This window comes from Amphiprion ocellaris, chromosome 17 (genome assembly GCF_022539595.1).
Source record: "Amphiprion ocellaris isolate individual 3 ecotype Okinawa chromosome 17, ASM2253959v1, whole genome shotgun sequence".
Lineage (NCBI taxonomy): Eukaryota > Metazoa > Chordata > Actinopteri > Pomacentridae > Amphiprion > Amphiprion ocellaris.
This window is the reverse complement of record NC_072782.1, coordinates 15,567,943-15,584,473: the sequence shown is the minus strand read 5'-3', so window position 1 is coordinate 15,584,473 and position 16,531 is coordinate 15,567,943. Positions and strand designations below refer to the sequence as shown.

The following is a 16,531-nucleotide window of genomic DNA, read 5'->3' as shown; positions in this document are numbered from 1 at the left end:
GAATGAATTTAAAGGTACCCTGACACTTGACTCTAATTTGGGAGTGATGAAGATTCGTCCCCATTTCCCCCCTTGCTGTCCCTCCCCCTCCTCATAACTCAAGCTAAAACCCTCTCTCGTTCCCTGTCAGTGATTGACTACACCTCCCATCACTGTCTCCTTGCACAGGGAGGAGCTTGCCCGCGTTGTGTGTGTGGTTGGTGGGGGATCACATGTGTGTATAGTGCTGCCTAGCTTGGCCCTGCCCCCTGTGTAGCTTCAGTGGGAGTGTGTGTGTGTGTGCTCTTTGTCCTGTCAACTCTGGTGTGAGGTGTGCTGCTTTCCCTCTTGGCCACTGTTGCCACCGCTGTCGCTGGGACTGGGAGGGCGGGGGGGCTGCATTTGCCGGCAACCAGCCCACAGCGTGGGCTCAGATCAGCTGGGAGACCAGGACTCACGCTGAGGCTCAGACAGATAAAACACTGAACATATGAGGCTGGAGCTCAGCTTTGGCAAAAAAAAAAAAAAAAAAAAGGCTTGGCCAGTGGGGCCAGCCAAAGGGTTGGTAGCAGTGAGTCTGGAATGTGGGTGGGAGGGTACTACCATGCTCAATTTGAGCCTGGATTGGTAGACTGGCAGAGGAGATAGGAGTGAGTTTGATGCTATTTCTAGAGCTTAAACTCTGGCAGAGCTGGCACTGGGGCAGAAAGGGCCGGGCGGGATGCACCGATAAGGCAGGGCAGCTGTGGAGAACTGGTTCACAAGAGCTGACGGCCAATCGGCACTCCCTGCACGTCTGCAATGATGTCATCAAATATGACATCACCCTCACCCCTTATTCTCCCGGACACGAGACACACATGCACAGACATCAGTGCATGTGAAAACCAAATGACCACACAATAGGGTGTGGAGGAGGGCACAGATCCTGAGCTTCAGGCTCACACCCTTTCTAAACAAAAGCACGGGGCACAGACACATTGTTATTTTTTTGTTAATGATTCAATCATGAAAAGTATCTCCTTTGCTGCAGGACACCTGTTTCCTCTAGAAGGAAGCAGGTGTCCAAGTGACAAGTGATTCCAATTCGACTAATTAATCACTGAAATGTAGACTTCTGAAAGAAAAATCTGTGTATACTGTAGTGATAAATACAAATGATTACAGGTTCATTTAAACTGCTAAAAATCTCCAAAGGCTGCATCAAAACAGAAATACCTAACTGCAACAGCTGACTAAAAAGCCACAGAAAACAGTTTTAATTTAATCTCAGCGTGGCTTGCGGTGGATTACAGATTAATTACTCATTCTTGAAGGGCAGAGCAACGTCAGTTCCAATCCAGTGCAACTGCTTAGCAATCACAGCGGGGTTATGTTGTTGTATCTGCATGTGCAACACCGTACGTTCTCTTGTTTCTGCAATAAACCTCAACTGACACACAATACATACTCCCACGTCCTCCAGATTCAGGTGAAAGGTGATAATTATCATCATATAATTAAAACAGTGTCACCAAAGGTCTTCCTGCTGATGTAAACTGTATGAAAGGTTTCCTATAACAGTGGAGGAACAACTGTAACTGCAATGATAGCGAGGTTGCTTCTGAAGAACAGCTTTTTTATACAGCTTAATGAGGGTTTTATCAGAAAGGCTTTGTCGTCCATAACTTCCTCTTGGCTCCTGTCCATTCATATATTTTACTGTTTCCCTCCATTATCCCATCAGTTTAAAATCTAAAAAGGCAGCTCCTTTCTGGTTCACTTAATCCAATTATATAAGCCTAAAGCTACCACTCCTCTCTCTTCCCACACACACACACACACACACTAATCGCTAATCACCATCCATGTTTTATCAGTCTAATTAGCTGCACCTGTAACATGCTGATTCCAGCTCCTGCAGCTGATGCCAACATTCAGCCACCACCTTCCTAGCAAGACTCCATCCAGAAATATTCCAAATAATCTAAGCAGCATTATTTCAACTGCACTTTGCATCCATGAACTAGTCTCCAAATTTAAGATGCCATAATTGCATCAAACTTGAACATTTCTATCCATCAATCCATTTTCTTCCTCTCATCGCCTCCCAGTTGGACATGCCTGGAAAACCTCCAAAAGAAGGCTTTTTTTAGAGGCATTTTAACCAAATGCCCGAACCACCTCAGATGGAGCCATTTGACACAAAGGAGCAGTGACTCTACACTGATCTCCCTTCAGATGCCTGAGCTCCTCACCCCTAACTTTAAGGCTTGCCCACAGCCATCTTACAAATGAAACCCATTTCAGCCACTTGTATCCGCAATCTCAAACCCAGAGCTCATGACCATGGGTCCATTGGAATGAAGACTGACTGGTAAATCAAGAGCTTTGCCTTCTGACTCAGGTCCCTCTTCACCACGACAGTCCAGTAAAATACCCGTATTACTGCTGTTGCTGTGCCAATCTGTCTGTCCATCTTATGTTCCACTTTCCCACCATTCATGAACAAGATCCCAAGATTCTTAACTTATCTACTTGAGGCAGCAGCTCACCCTCAACCCCAAAGGGAGCAATCCATCGGTTTCCAGCCTCAGCTAGAAAATGGAGCTGTTGTATGGCATTACCTTTAATGAACAAACCATTTTCACAGTAATAGCAGTTGAAGTAAGACACAATAGCTAAAGCTGCTTGTAATTTCAGCCATCAATAAAATTAAGTGGACTGTGCTTCATATGCAGCCTGGCACTTTAAAACCAGATATAAATACTGTAGCCTTAGTAAGTGTTCTAATTATTAAACAGAACGACTTGCAATATTTAGTATTATTACTTTTGAACTAAAGATAAAAGATAAAGATAAAGATAAAGTACTTTATTTCTCCCCACTCCAGGGGAAATTTACATTGTTACAGCAGCTTTATTTACAATATATACAAGGGTGGCAAAATTTTTTAACAGAAAAAATAAAATGCTATGCTAGCAAATTCATAAACAAAGGCAAAATTTTGTGAATGTAACAGCTGAAAAATAAGCTGCATTTTCTCATATCAAAGACAAGAGTGCAGCCTGAGAGTCGGGCGCTTTTTCAAGAGGGTTCGTAAATGCACAATGAAAAGCTGAACGTCTGACCCAGACACAGTCCACCGTACAATGACAGCACTCAGAGAGCACAGCCTGTTTTGTAAAAGGGGTCCTCAGATCTGTGTGGCGCCATCTCTTTCACTTCACTGTGTTCCACTGTATTTATGATTCCCTGTGTAATGAATATGCTTTGCAGCGCAATGGTGGGCATCAGTGGAGGCCATGATGCAGGAGTCAGTCTAATAGATTGTGACAGATTCTACTCAGTCGCAAAAAAATGCTGTTTTACAATGGTTAGGGTGTGTAGATGTAAATGAAAGTGACATGTATAGCTGACGTACCTTCAGCTTCAGTGGTAGCCCATCCACGCTCAAAGGTGTAGCTATGAGTGGCCGGAGATGTAAACAGGCAGCTCGACACCTTGGTACTTACATTTTTGTCTAACTAGGTCAGACTGCACCAGCTGAGCTGAGCTGCTGTTGCAGCGCATATGCCAATCTCTCTCTTTTATTTTTCACTTTAATTCTGCACAGGCTATTTGAGATAAATATTACAGCAACAGTGTTTTATTTTTAAAAAGCATAAAAATGGGTATTTATCAAATCTTAGTCTTAAATCTGTAGAGAGTTGTGAATGTAATCTTGAGAAATGTATTAAGTAATAAGAGTAAAACTACATAACCAGGATGAAATTTTCAAAAATAAGAGTATAAAATGGGTGTAAGAGGTGCACAGTGTGCCTCCTTTTTGTTAAAGTATTTACTTAATAGAAATATGGGTCACACTGGCCGAGCCTTAATACAGACACACCCATACACCATGACAGTCTGACCTTGATGAGGCTGCGTCTGGAGGAGGGATGGTGATTGGTGGATAATAAAGCAGGCCAGGAACCCATCTATGGAGGACTAAAAGTGCCAAAATTAAATAAATAAATACATCATTAAATAATTAATTAAATATGTCATTAATTAATTAAAATTGGAATTAAATATTTCATTAATTAATTAAAATTGGAATTAAATATGTCATTAATTAATTAAAATTGGAATTAAATACTTAAATGTGTTATTAAATAAATATATCATTAAATAATTAAATATGTCATTAATTAGTTAAAATTGGAATTAAATATGTCATTAATTAATTAAAATTGGAATTAAATACATAAATGTGTTATTAAATATGTCATTAATTTATTAAAATAACAATTATTTTAAGTAAAAAACATATTTCATTATTTCACGATTTAATTAATTATTTCATGGTCCTTGTGTTGCAGTGGATCATGAATTAATTTTATCTGTCAACCTCGCCCGTCAAAGTCGGTGGGCGGATCCTAACACCTGATTGGTTACCCTGCACATCAAGTCAAGGCAAATCGATTCCAGATAATGGATTGACGCAGAGCTTGTGAACACATTCCGATACACTGGGTGGCGCTATTCACCTCTACGTTGGTTTGGATACTCAATAAAACAAAACTTTATTAGCAACCGCTAAAGACTCGGTCCTCTTTCCCAAATGTTGATACATGCGGTGCAAGACAAATTTTCCTTTAGCATTTCCTTTAGCATCTACTCGGCGCGCCACGGCTCGTCTCGGTTTAGTTGTTTTTCCATTACATTGAGAACCACCTCATCGTGGGTGGAGTCGTCATAGCACGGCGGTCCGAAAGTCCCTTACCGTCATTTCTGTGCGACACAAACGCAATGCAACAATGTACATGGAGGCGATAGTACACCTGCTGCTCGGTCTGTGGCTTTCTGTCAGATTCAGAGTAATAGAAGAGTCGGAGAAAGCTGAGAGCGACGAGTCGAAACACTGAGGAGACACACAGGAGAGTTTGGGAGGCGATAAAGCAGTATCAAGCCGAAGACAAGAGGATATGAACGAGACGACATATGAGGGTAAGCTAATGCTAGTTCGCTAGCTATCGTGTATCAGTCCTGTGAACGACCCTGTAATGGCTGCAGTTTGTCGCTATTAGGTATTAAAATATGTATGCTGTGTATGTGTTTCAGATGCTCTCTGATGAGACTTCATGGGATTTACCTGAAGCAGCAGCACATGAGCCTGCAGTGGCACAAGGTGTAGAGGAGGAGGACAGAGATGTACAGGATGCACTGATGCACTACGTGTCATGCAAAGTTATTCTTCTTGTTATACTTCTGTTTTTCGGTCCCCGGACCGCTATTGTTTTCTTTAATGCAATTCTGACAATAAACTTTTGTAGATGTGTCTATACTATTGTTTGTTTGTGAAGGTTAGCAAGATTAAATAAAAAATTAAACGGCAAAACATTAAAACAGCTGTTTTAAGAAAATTCCAGTTTGATAAATCAGTATTGCTTTGGTGTAATTCAGTCACCAGAATTATGAACCATAAAGGAGTTTGTGTTAAAACATGTTAAATCCCATTAAACACAAATACATTATTAGGGAATATAGAATTGTTTGGTTCAGACTGTTGACTCTTTTTCTACCAGTGTCTTAACAGACAAAATGAGAAGTTATGATGCAATCACATAAGTCACAAAATAGTTTATTAGTCAGCAGCAAAATCAAAACTATTTACAATGTGCAAAGTACAAACTGTGGTGGGCCTCTCCTACAGTGGAGGACTAAAAGTAAAACTATATACAACTACAGGTGCTGGTCATATAATTAGAATATCATGAAAAAAGTTGTTCATTATTTCAGTAATTCCATTCAAAAAGTGAAACTTGTATATTATACTCATTCATTACACAGACTGATATATTTCAAATGTTTATTTCTCTTAACTTTGATGATTATACCTGAATACTAACAAAAATCTCAAATTTGGTATCTCTGAAAATTAGAATATTGTAGAAAGGTTCAATATTGAAGACACCTCTAATCAGCTAATTAACTCAAAACACCTGCAAAGGCCTTTATATGGTCTCTCAGCCTAGTTCTGTAGGCTACACAATCATGGGGAAGACTGCTGACCTGACAGTTGTCCAAAAGACAAGCTTTTTCATGATATTCTAATTATATGACCAGCACTTGTAAATCTCAAGTCTATGGGAGGTGGACTCGCTCACACTCGCCGGCTGCCCACTGCCTACCCAGCTACCCCAGCACACCCAGGAATGACTGGTTGAAGGCAGTATTCTGGGCCATCTCCTCCCGCTGCAAGGCCGCTTCATTCTCTCTTGCCTCGCTGAGGAGCAACCAGATGTTCTCATCATGCTGGGCATGACTCCACTCCTCCTCAGCCTGCATCTCCACAAGTACGCTAGGAAGGTCCAGTTTTCTGTGGCCCCCTTTCCTCTTGCCTAGACCAAAGACAGAAAAGTGATCAGAGTCAGCTTTAATGGCCAAGTAAGTACACAATATACACGGAATTTGGTTTCGGCTGTTGGTGTCATCCTAGGAATATGGAAGAGAATAATAAAAAATAAACTATAGAAAGAGGAACAGGGAGGAAAAAGAAATAGTAGTAAAATAGAACACAATATAAACAGAAATGTACAGCTAGACTGGAATGTATGAACACATTAGCAAAATGGTAATTGCTATAAACACAGTAGTGGTGATTTTTGTGTACAGGGCTCTGTAGTCCAAATGTCCAGGGTGAGTGGGGTCTCTGATGATGTTTTCTGCAGTCCGTACTATGGGCTGTAGTCTGTTTCTGTCCTGCTGTGGGGTTGATCCAGAGGTGCACAGGACAGATCGGATGACTGCAGTGTAGAACTGGATCAACAGCTCATGTGGCAGGCCATGTCTCCTCAGCTGTTGTAGGAAATACATCCTCTGCTGAGCCTTTTTCAGGAGGTCCTGAGAGATTGTAGTCCCCAGGAGCTGGAAGGACTCCACAGCTATGATGTGATGTGTTTAGCCACCCGTCCATCCATTTTCAATCATGATCATGTCTTTGATACTTTAATAAACTTCTGGCACTCTTCGCTTTAACCAAAGCACAAGCAGTAACTCCTCCACCACAAACAAAAACGACGTGGTGTGAACTTCATTTCATCCTGTGCACATTTTGGAGTTGCTAAGAAGAGCTGTGTTTTCTCATTTTTATGTATATTTTCATTCAGTTTCACAGCTACCTAGTGACTATAAGAAGAATGGTTGCAATACTACACTGCACCAGAACGTAAATTAATTAGAGTGACTTACTTGTTAAGTCAATGGAAAATAAATGCAGCTGCATGTGTTCTGTTTATGTGTCACTGCAGCTACATGTAGCTTTCATCAGGCGTTCCTGAGCTGGCTGCTGCACAGTTTGCATTTACACCTGCCTGAATTCTTGGTCGTTGGTCTCACTGTTCTGATCATGCTTGCAGGCATTTACACCTGTAGTAATAATAATAATGCGAAAATCAACCATGCTCTCTGTTTACCGTGTCTTACCGGTGATAAGACGGTGCTGTTGACAGGGTCGGTGTCGAAGCTGGTGCTGGAGAGGAGCTGCTGCTGGTGGTGGAGAGGAGACAGGGCAGCCGGGGGCTCCGCGACGGAGGTGGAGTAGGCTTCGCATGTGGAAAGGGATTCTTGAACAGAAATAAACACTCACTCTAAGTACAAGAAAAACACGGCATGCTGACTGAAGTATTAGCTTCTGAGAGCTAAACGTTAGAAACAGCAGCACGAAATACAAGCAGAGCACGGAGTTAGCGCCGATGGCTAACTAGCTATCTTATTGTCTGCTACAGGAGACAACGACGTTACTTTCTAAAAATACTTGTTTGCTTAAAAGAAGCTTGCCACCAATGGAATAAATGATGTATAAGTTTCTTGAAGTCACAAAACACTCACCGTTCTCGAACGTCTCCAACAATGCAGCGGCTGAGTCTCCCTCCTGTTGCTCGCCGGTGCGGTGCCAGTAAATAGCTTCCATGAAACCTCTTCCAACACCTCCTGGTTGACCCACGCCGGCCGTTGTGGTCCTGGGTGGACCGATAGTCACTTTTGAGCTTTTTCAGCTTCTCCCTACACTGCTTCTGTCCTCTTTATATACAGTCTACTGTATATGTGAGCGGCCATCCGCTCAGAGACCTCCTGATAAACTTTCTCCGTCCAGCTCTCTCTGTATTCTTTGGTCCACCACCAAAGACAAAGTCTCGACCTCTTCATTCACCCACGGTACAGGTCTGGCTGTCACATTAAAATTATGAAGAACAGAGAGTTTCGTGAAGAGCAATGCACACCGTCGCTGTTTACAGTCATTTTTTAATGCAGGATTTTGTTTTCGTGCTGAAGTTGCTCTGTGTCGTCACTCCCTGTCCAATCAGTGGCCTGCACTATGTAAACGCCACATTATCGGCTCATCTCAGCTCGCTGGGAACCTCAGCCGAGAAGGTGCTGAAAATTAGTCCGTATGGAAACGCTCGCTAACAAAGATGAGACGAGCCGTACCGTGCCGAGTAGATGCTTGTGGAATCGCGGCTAAACAAAGACGAGCGGAGCCGTGCCGCGCCGAGTAGGTCCTAAAGGAAAAGCGCTCGACACTCCGAGCATCGCTGCAATTTGACAGGCTGGTAATCCACAAAGAACGTGATGTTCCAGAACTTCCCTCGGTATGCCAAACGCCCTGGTCCCTGTGTGTGCTCCTGTTGCACCCTGGTACCAGAAAACCGGCGGAGTACTTCCTCTAAATTTGCAGTCACTCTACGGTCAACATCTTGGTCGGAAAGTGCGGAAATAACTTCAACAACTTCAATAAATTCCTCTGCTTTACACGCTACATGCTCGCGGTCAGCAGGTCCTGCTTCCACATACTCTGCAAGGTCTAAAAGATCTCTCACCAACTCTCTAGAAAGTTCACAGCGACTCTCCCTCTACACAGCCACCATGTTTAGAAAGACTTCTACTTCCGGTTTCAAGGCAGACAAAAGCAGTGGATTAGACTAGATTCACGTTAGTCCCGCCCACGGACTTTGACGGGCGAGGTTGACAGATAAAATTAATTCATGATCCACTGCAACACAAGGACCATGAAATAATTAATTAAATCGTGAAATAATGAAATATGTTTTTTACTTAAAATAATTGTTATTTTAATAAATTAATGACATATTTAATAACACATTTATGTATTTAATTCCAATTTTAATTAATTAATGACATATTTAATTCCAATTTTAATTAATTAATGAAATATTTAATTCCAATTTTAATTAATTAATGACATATTTAATTAATTATTTAATGATGTATTTATTTATTTAATTTTGGCACTTTTAGTCCTCCATACCCATCAAGCTTCATCAGCATGGAATCAGCGCTCAAAGTGCTTCCATCACACCAAGGTTTCTGAGCACACTTAAGAATAAGGCTCTTAATTTATAGAAATCCACGGTAAAAATGGCAGCAGTAAAGAGCATTAGAAAAATGTATTAAACTGTTGACACAGGCAAAGTTGTTCATGTATAAAGGCAAAACAGAGGGAAGCATGAGTTGTATGCCTGGACAGTTTCCAGTGATACAGGATTGGTAGAACACTCTAGTGCAATACACTGTGGAAGGTTGTCAGCTGATTTCTTTATCTTTGGGAGCCGCTCTTTGCTCGCACATTTGAGCATCATGAGCATTTAGAAAGTCTGGTCTGCCTATGTTAAAAGTACAGTATGTCTCACAATGTGTTTAGCTGTTGGGGATCAAAGACTGATGTGACTTGGATCAGTTCATGCAACATCAGAAGAACCAGTAGATGGAAAGTCAGCTTGCCTGTGACGTTCGACTCTGTGATCCAAGTCACTGCTGGGTGAACATACTGCAGAGGCAGACGGTAACTGGCCGTGTATAAGCCTTAAAAACTTCAGTGCACATTTCACGTCACTAAAATCCCTATTTTAGTTGGCGTGTATACTGTTACACTTCCTGACAAACGAAACAACAAACAAGTATTTTTATACCTTACGGTTATTGCCTACAGAAGGCAGGAGAAAAGATGGCAGACTTTTTAATATCATCTTAGGCGTTTTTGTGGGGAAACTGAATTGCACCATTTTACTTTACTTCTATACTGAGCCATATATTCTCTCCTACACTTTAATCTATGCTAATCAAAGACAAGCACTGTAATGGTGGTAGCTTAAACAGGGAAACTGAAGCGTGTTTTACAATTCCAGAAAGTCAGTCTGGATGAAGAAAATGCATACATAAAATGCACACTGGCTGAATGGCCTGAATTTTGCAATTTTATTAGTCCACGGCAGAGTAAAAAACCCTGGCTGTCACAAAGATTACACACCACACACACACACACACACACACTCGCAGCAAAAATGAGTGAAAGGGAGGGTGAGCGGTAAAGTGGCAGAGAGGCCTGTTAGTGAAGTGAAAGTGGTGAAAAAGCATCTAGAGTTATCACCAAGGTAATTTAGTGGATCCGTAAGAGGCATTGAGTACCATCTCATGTCAGCGTCACTGAATCTTTTACGTGTGTATATGTGTGCGGTATTTTTATTATATAGATGTTTTTCACTGCTCTACCCAAACATATCAGGCTTTTGATGTGCGGATGAATTATTTCAGAGAAAGCTGTGGATTCCTTTATAAATAGACTAGAAAAATGAGTGTTTGCTCCCACATTTTAGATATGGTAGAGCTTCCCATCAGCCCAATGAGGGTTAGCCACTATCAACACACTGAACACAATTCATCAGTGTTCCTGCAGTTTTAACAAATTCATATAATTGTCATGTTTAGATAGAAAATGACTCTTCGATAAGACTATGCAGTGTCTAATATACATAATATCAGTCGGTGATAAACAACTGAAAAGCCTGGGACCAGCTTAGATTAAAGAGAGGAATGCATTAATGAGTAAATGAGTGTTTGCATGCGCACTGAGCAGTCTTTTCAGGGGATGTGCAGGCCGCTGCTTTGATGGGGCCCTCGGTATTCCTGTCACGCCCAAGGCCCTGTCCATTACAGCTCATTACCCGAGGAGAGAATGAAAGAGAGGAGACCCTTGGCCATGCTCGCTAGGGCTCACAGTGGACCCAGCAGGGTTAAACATCAACCGAGCCATGAATCCCCACCAGCTGGGCAGGTGTCAATAGCACTAGAATTGCTCCGGGGATGATTCTGTTACAAATTGTGCAGATTGTAAAGTGATCATAGCAGCAATATATAGAAAAGCTCCCTGGAATACACCAAAACGAATGCCTAACTAATTTGGTGCAATTAAATCGCATGCATTCAGTCCATTTACTATAAAAAATGAAGGATGCATGTGCTACTAAATAACAAGCAAAAGGTTTTCTGAACCAGGAAAAGGAACGAAGGCCATATAAAATCTGCGCATATGAATTTCTTAATGGGACCTTCAATTGCAAAGATTTCTTGAATTTGTTTAAGTACTGAGAAAAGGTCGGGGAATGTTTTGCCAGTTCCATCTGTAATTTGTTCGGTTTACGAACTTTACTGCAGTTTACAGTATGTTCACCTTAATAAACCTTTAATCTATCAACTAGAATGTATTTCATTTAATTAATAATAATCTGAATTGTAAGAAATGTAGATAAATGTTTCCACAAACATTTTCTTCTAATATCGTCAACAGCAAAACCGATTTCAATTGTACCTCCTGCTATGACCCTCAAACATAAAAAAACAGCTTTGTTCTTAAATGTTTTCAATAGTCGCTTTCTTTCACAAAGTTTGTGCTGACGTTTGTTTGTGTGTTCAAGTGTTTGAACCACAGACACGGCAGCACAGCAACTGAACCAGCCTCATTCAGGAGACTGTTTATCTTAGTTAAGGTACTGAAGCTACTGTAGGGACACTGTGTGCCACAAGGTCTAACAGAATTTAAAAAACTTGTTATGTCGGACTCTGAAGGAAAATTGAGAAAGAAAAAAAAACAAAACACTTGTGCCGGTGCGTCAGAACTTCAAAACTGAATAGCCATCTCTGTCCTTGAAATAAATGAAGAGCATTTAGTTCATGAAAACATGACAAATGAACCTTCTCAAGACATCCACCTGTAGCTAAGCACATAAACAACAGTGCCTTCTTCCAGAATTAATAAAATCCCAATTGTAATCTCAAATAGAAAGATGCAATGAAACTTTATATTCATTACTAGATCAGAGTATGTTTTGAGATGGTTCTTTCAAATGCATGGTTTATATGGTATGGAATCTAATAATGCACAGTGGTAAGTGAAACCTGCTTTCTGTAAAACACATTTTTACCCTGAGAGCTCTGTTTCATCTACACCAAATCATGCTGATGCATTGTAAATGAGATAGCAAGCGGGGAAGGATGCCAAAGAGAGACGGAGAAAGATGCACTCTTGCTCTGTATAATTATGCTGCTGCAATGAACATAATTAAAACACTGCTGTTGTTTCTTCTCCAGACTGGCAACAAAATCTGTAACTGAGCATTTGATAGCTATCGTTACCAAGTACACTCGTTTTCCTGAACCCCTGAACTAACTGCGTGTGCGTACAGTGTGCTAGAAATCATCATCGATAATCACTGGATCAACATTCAAGAAGATCATGCAGCCAGTGAATGAATACGTGAATGAATGAATTAGATGATTCCGGAATGTAGCATCTAATTTCTTCTAGTTTCTGGGTGTTTTTTGTTCCTGTTGCTGTGGGCTCATTTTCCCCTGCACCTCTGTAGATAAAGTACAACCACGACTAGAGATAGCAGGAACTCACAAACCTGGAATCATCATGTTGCACATTTCCAAGTGCCTCCAGGTGTTACCAATGCTGGGAAATAAATGGTGAGTGTACATACTACTGATATTTCACTACTTACATGTTTGTTTTCAACCTTTTTCTTATCCACTCTGAGTAAATACTGCCTGCAGTTCAGTCGAAAAGTCTCACATTTTTTGTGACTTAACAGCTGGGTCCCTTTTGGCTTCCCATTTGTGCTAGGGAGTGCAAATGTTTATTTATTTTTTGTTTTTTACAGGGTCTGGTTAGTGCAAATGGACATGTTTTTTAAATACAGAATTTGATGAAATGCCATGATTTTAAGCTTCCCAATAGGATGGCAAGTCGCAGATTAATACAGGGGGTCCTCAATTTAAATCGGAGCTCCATTTCTACAGCCCAACATAAGTCGATTTTCGCCATAAGTCGGAACTCTGGCGAATGTAAACAAGCCGTTACGTGCATCACGATATCTATCAGTTCTTCGGAAAAGTCATGAATACCAATGACTTTCATGCATGTATGAGTCATTTTACAAGAAGATAACAGAATATGTTGTATTGTTTTTACAACTTGATCTACTTGATCACGTTTGGGAGCCATAATGAAGGGCAAAAAGTTAGCGAATGTAGCACAATCCAAGTTGGCGTACAACCGCCAAATGTAAAAAAAAAACTGTCTTATAGTGCAGTGTGACAACGTATTAGTCCACTTCACTCGCCAACTAGTTCCACGTAACCAGTTCCGACGTAATGACAAAACGCCGTACGTCGTAAACTGAGGACACCCCGGAATCAATGCTGACGTAACAAGGAAACACCATAGGTAGAGGACGTTGTAAACCGAGGACTCCCTGTACTTCAAGGGCTGTCAGAAAGTTGAAAGTCTGGCAACTCTTTGTGTTTCTGGATGCGATACAGGGTGTCATTTTATTGATTTTTCGAAAGATAACATGCCGGCAGGTTTCACAGTTCAGAGGGTTAAGGGCGCATGCGATCAACAAGTGTGACTCCATCAGCGTTGGAATAAAGTGAACAAAGACTGGAGGAAGAGTTGGTAAATTTTCCGAAACAATGGAGAGAGACAACAGAGATGGGAGCACACAAATGATGATGAATGTTAACAAGGGAACAAGAGGAGAGGCGAGGCGTAGATTGTTGGTGCAGTTGCATAAAATAAAGTAGAAGAGGGCAGAGAGAAGAGAGAGGAGAATCTAGGGAGAAATCTGTGAGCGCCGGACTGGGTTTAATGTAGCAGAAATCCACCAGCAAAGTACAGCCCCAAACATAACTATTAGCATGAGAGAAGCAAATAAGAGGGGACCAAAGTGACAAATGATAGCAGAGCAGAAATGGGCCAGAGAGACAGAAGAATAAAGAGAGAGCAGAAAAAGCCAAAGTGAAAAGTGGCATGTATATAAAGGGTTGATAGACGCTGGATGCTGGCAGAGCAAACGGGAAGGTCGGTAAGTAAGTGAACGAGATGTGGAGGGAGATAGGAAGAGGATAAAGGAAAGAAGGGAAGGAGCAATAGAAAAGGTTGGATATTACAGTCAGACCACCGGGGGAATGTTTACAGAATTTAATAACTCTAAATGTCATCACTTTATTGGATTTATGGATGGATGTCTCTCTCCCACACTATGCTGCTCTTCTTCAATCATTCATTCTCTCTGACACACACACACATATATATATGCTTCATCGCCCTCACCTGCAACAATTTCCACAGTACCCATCGGTACAGTTTTATGGAAAAATGACATGGCTCTTGAATCCCGTTACCGACAAGCATTCAGAGTTACAAGGTAAAGCTCCTTACAGCACGCATGTTGATACCACCACTCCACTACTTCATATGGCCGCTAAAATTGCATCTTTATGGTTTTCAATCTAAAGCAAGCTAAAGTGGAAGAAGGAATGAACATACAACTCCTAAATCCATACTGACACTAACAATGATTTTATGTTTTTCTAAATTTTGCTTAACCCTATGAGTACTAGGCTATTTTCTGGGTAATTTCACTACCTTTACTTTTTAGCAGCTATCTTCGTCATTACTCTTACATGCTGTATCTTGTTCTTCTAAATAATCAAGGTTATGCAGAACGTCCACATCCATTTTGATATGATAATACTTGCAGATTTGGTTTTACATCATCTTTATATCAAGTGAAGAACTAATGTGTTATGAAATTAACATGTTTTTACACCCATCTCACCATAATAATGCCAGCAGTAGCGATATCTTTTCTTAACTGTGTAGGGGGGATTGTTGAGAATCTGGCAATATGAGAGTCATAATGATAGGATACTCTAAATGTCATGACTTTATTCACTGAAGTGTTAACATCCACTAGACTACTTGCAGAGGTGGCAAACCAGGCCATATATTTCAATCAATCTTTATTGGTCATTGCACACTTTCATATACAACGAAATTTCATTTGAGCTGCCCTGCCAATGACAGCTCCGGCTGCTGCCCAGTGCTGCGCGCACCTTTCTTGAAGAAAAAAAGAAAAAGGACATGTTGGGATCTGGGTAGGGATTGCAAAGGGTAAAAGAAAAAAAAAAAGGCTCGTTGTACCAAATGAAACCTCCAATGTTGGGAAATTCAATTTGAGAAGGAACCTAAAAAAAAAAAAAAAAAAAAAAAAAAAAAAAGTGCTATTATTGCACTGGAAAGATATCAACCCATCTATGCAATGAGCAGCTAAAGAGGAATTCAAACTGGGTGTGGAGAGCCGGAAGCAGGATGTAAGTATGATTAAATTTCATGTAAATTCAAACACATTTTTTCTCCCCAAAATCTCATCGCACAGACAAGCAACTAGCCTTGTTAAAAGGGTCAAGTCGTACGGATTCATTGATATGTGCTACAAGTTGCTGCAAAAACCACTTTGAAAGCAATTTGGCTGCGAAACCGTGTCCGATATGCTGTAAGGCTGAAGAACCTTGCTTAAGTACAGCAAAAATGGCTACGAGAAGTAGTGCCTGTTATCTCAGAATGTCATGCAAACTAAGAGTTTATCTTACCATGTAGATTTGGTATGTTTGAAGTGTGTGTCCCTGCAATTTTCATGTCTAAATGAGGAAATGTTCCAGAGCTGCACCTACCACTACACACAGTGAGGTCATTTTCTTCCTGGAAGTGTAGGTAGATTTTAATGACTTGCACAGGAGTTTGTAATTATACACAAATTGCATGTGGACTTCTATCTTTAAATGAGACTATTTTTAAATGAAATTATGGACCTAAAAGGAAACAAGGTTGCTTTTCTGTTTTGTAGTGTTTGGCCAGTATATAAATAAATGAAATGTGAAACTAATTCTGAGTAATAAGCACGGTTTTGAACACTGACATGATATTAAGTCCTAATGGGTCAACGCTACTGTTTATCTACAACCCTGTACTATAGCTTGGTGCTATTATATAATGCAGTCATCCATTGTCTATACCTCCTTATTTTGTTCAGAAGCCTCACTGACATTATTCAGCGTAATGTAAACAGAATGAACACATATGCAAAGACAAGAGAGACAGGGTAAGGAAGAGAAATATGCTGATATTCAGAGCTGAACGACAGCATAAAAGGCCGATGTGTGTTATAGAAGCAGTCTTTCCATAAAAGCACATGAGTCACTGGTGCCACAGCGCTGAGAACTGCAGCTACCTAAACACACAGACTCACAGACATACACAGTTATGCATGTATTTACAGACACGGAGTCACAAACACATAATCACAATCAGTCGGTTTCATTCAACCCCTGCTATGGCCACAAAGTCCACACAGACAACTATTTCCATATCTTAGTAAGGGGCTGG

The 16,531-nt window shown here is 40.9% G+C and overlaps 1 protein-coding gene and 1 long non-coding RNA gene across 12 annotated transcripts in view; one reads left to right on the top strand and one right to left on the bottom strand.

Moving 5' to 3' along the window:
- The window catches only part of dab2ipb (DAB2 interacting protein b), a 195,039-nt gene that overhangs the window by 68,071 nt on the left and 110,437 nt on the right, over window positions 1-16,531 (bottom strand). The gene's annotated exons all lie outside the window — the stretch shown is intronic.
- On the top strand, window positions 4,304-5,285 carry LOC129350932 (uncharacterized). Its single transcript, XR_008604526.1, has 2 exons — window positions 4,304-4,950; window positions 5,065-5,285. It is a non-coding gene; the product is annotated as an uncharacterized LOC129350932 (long non-coding RNA).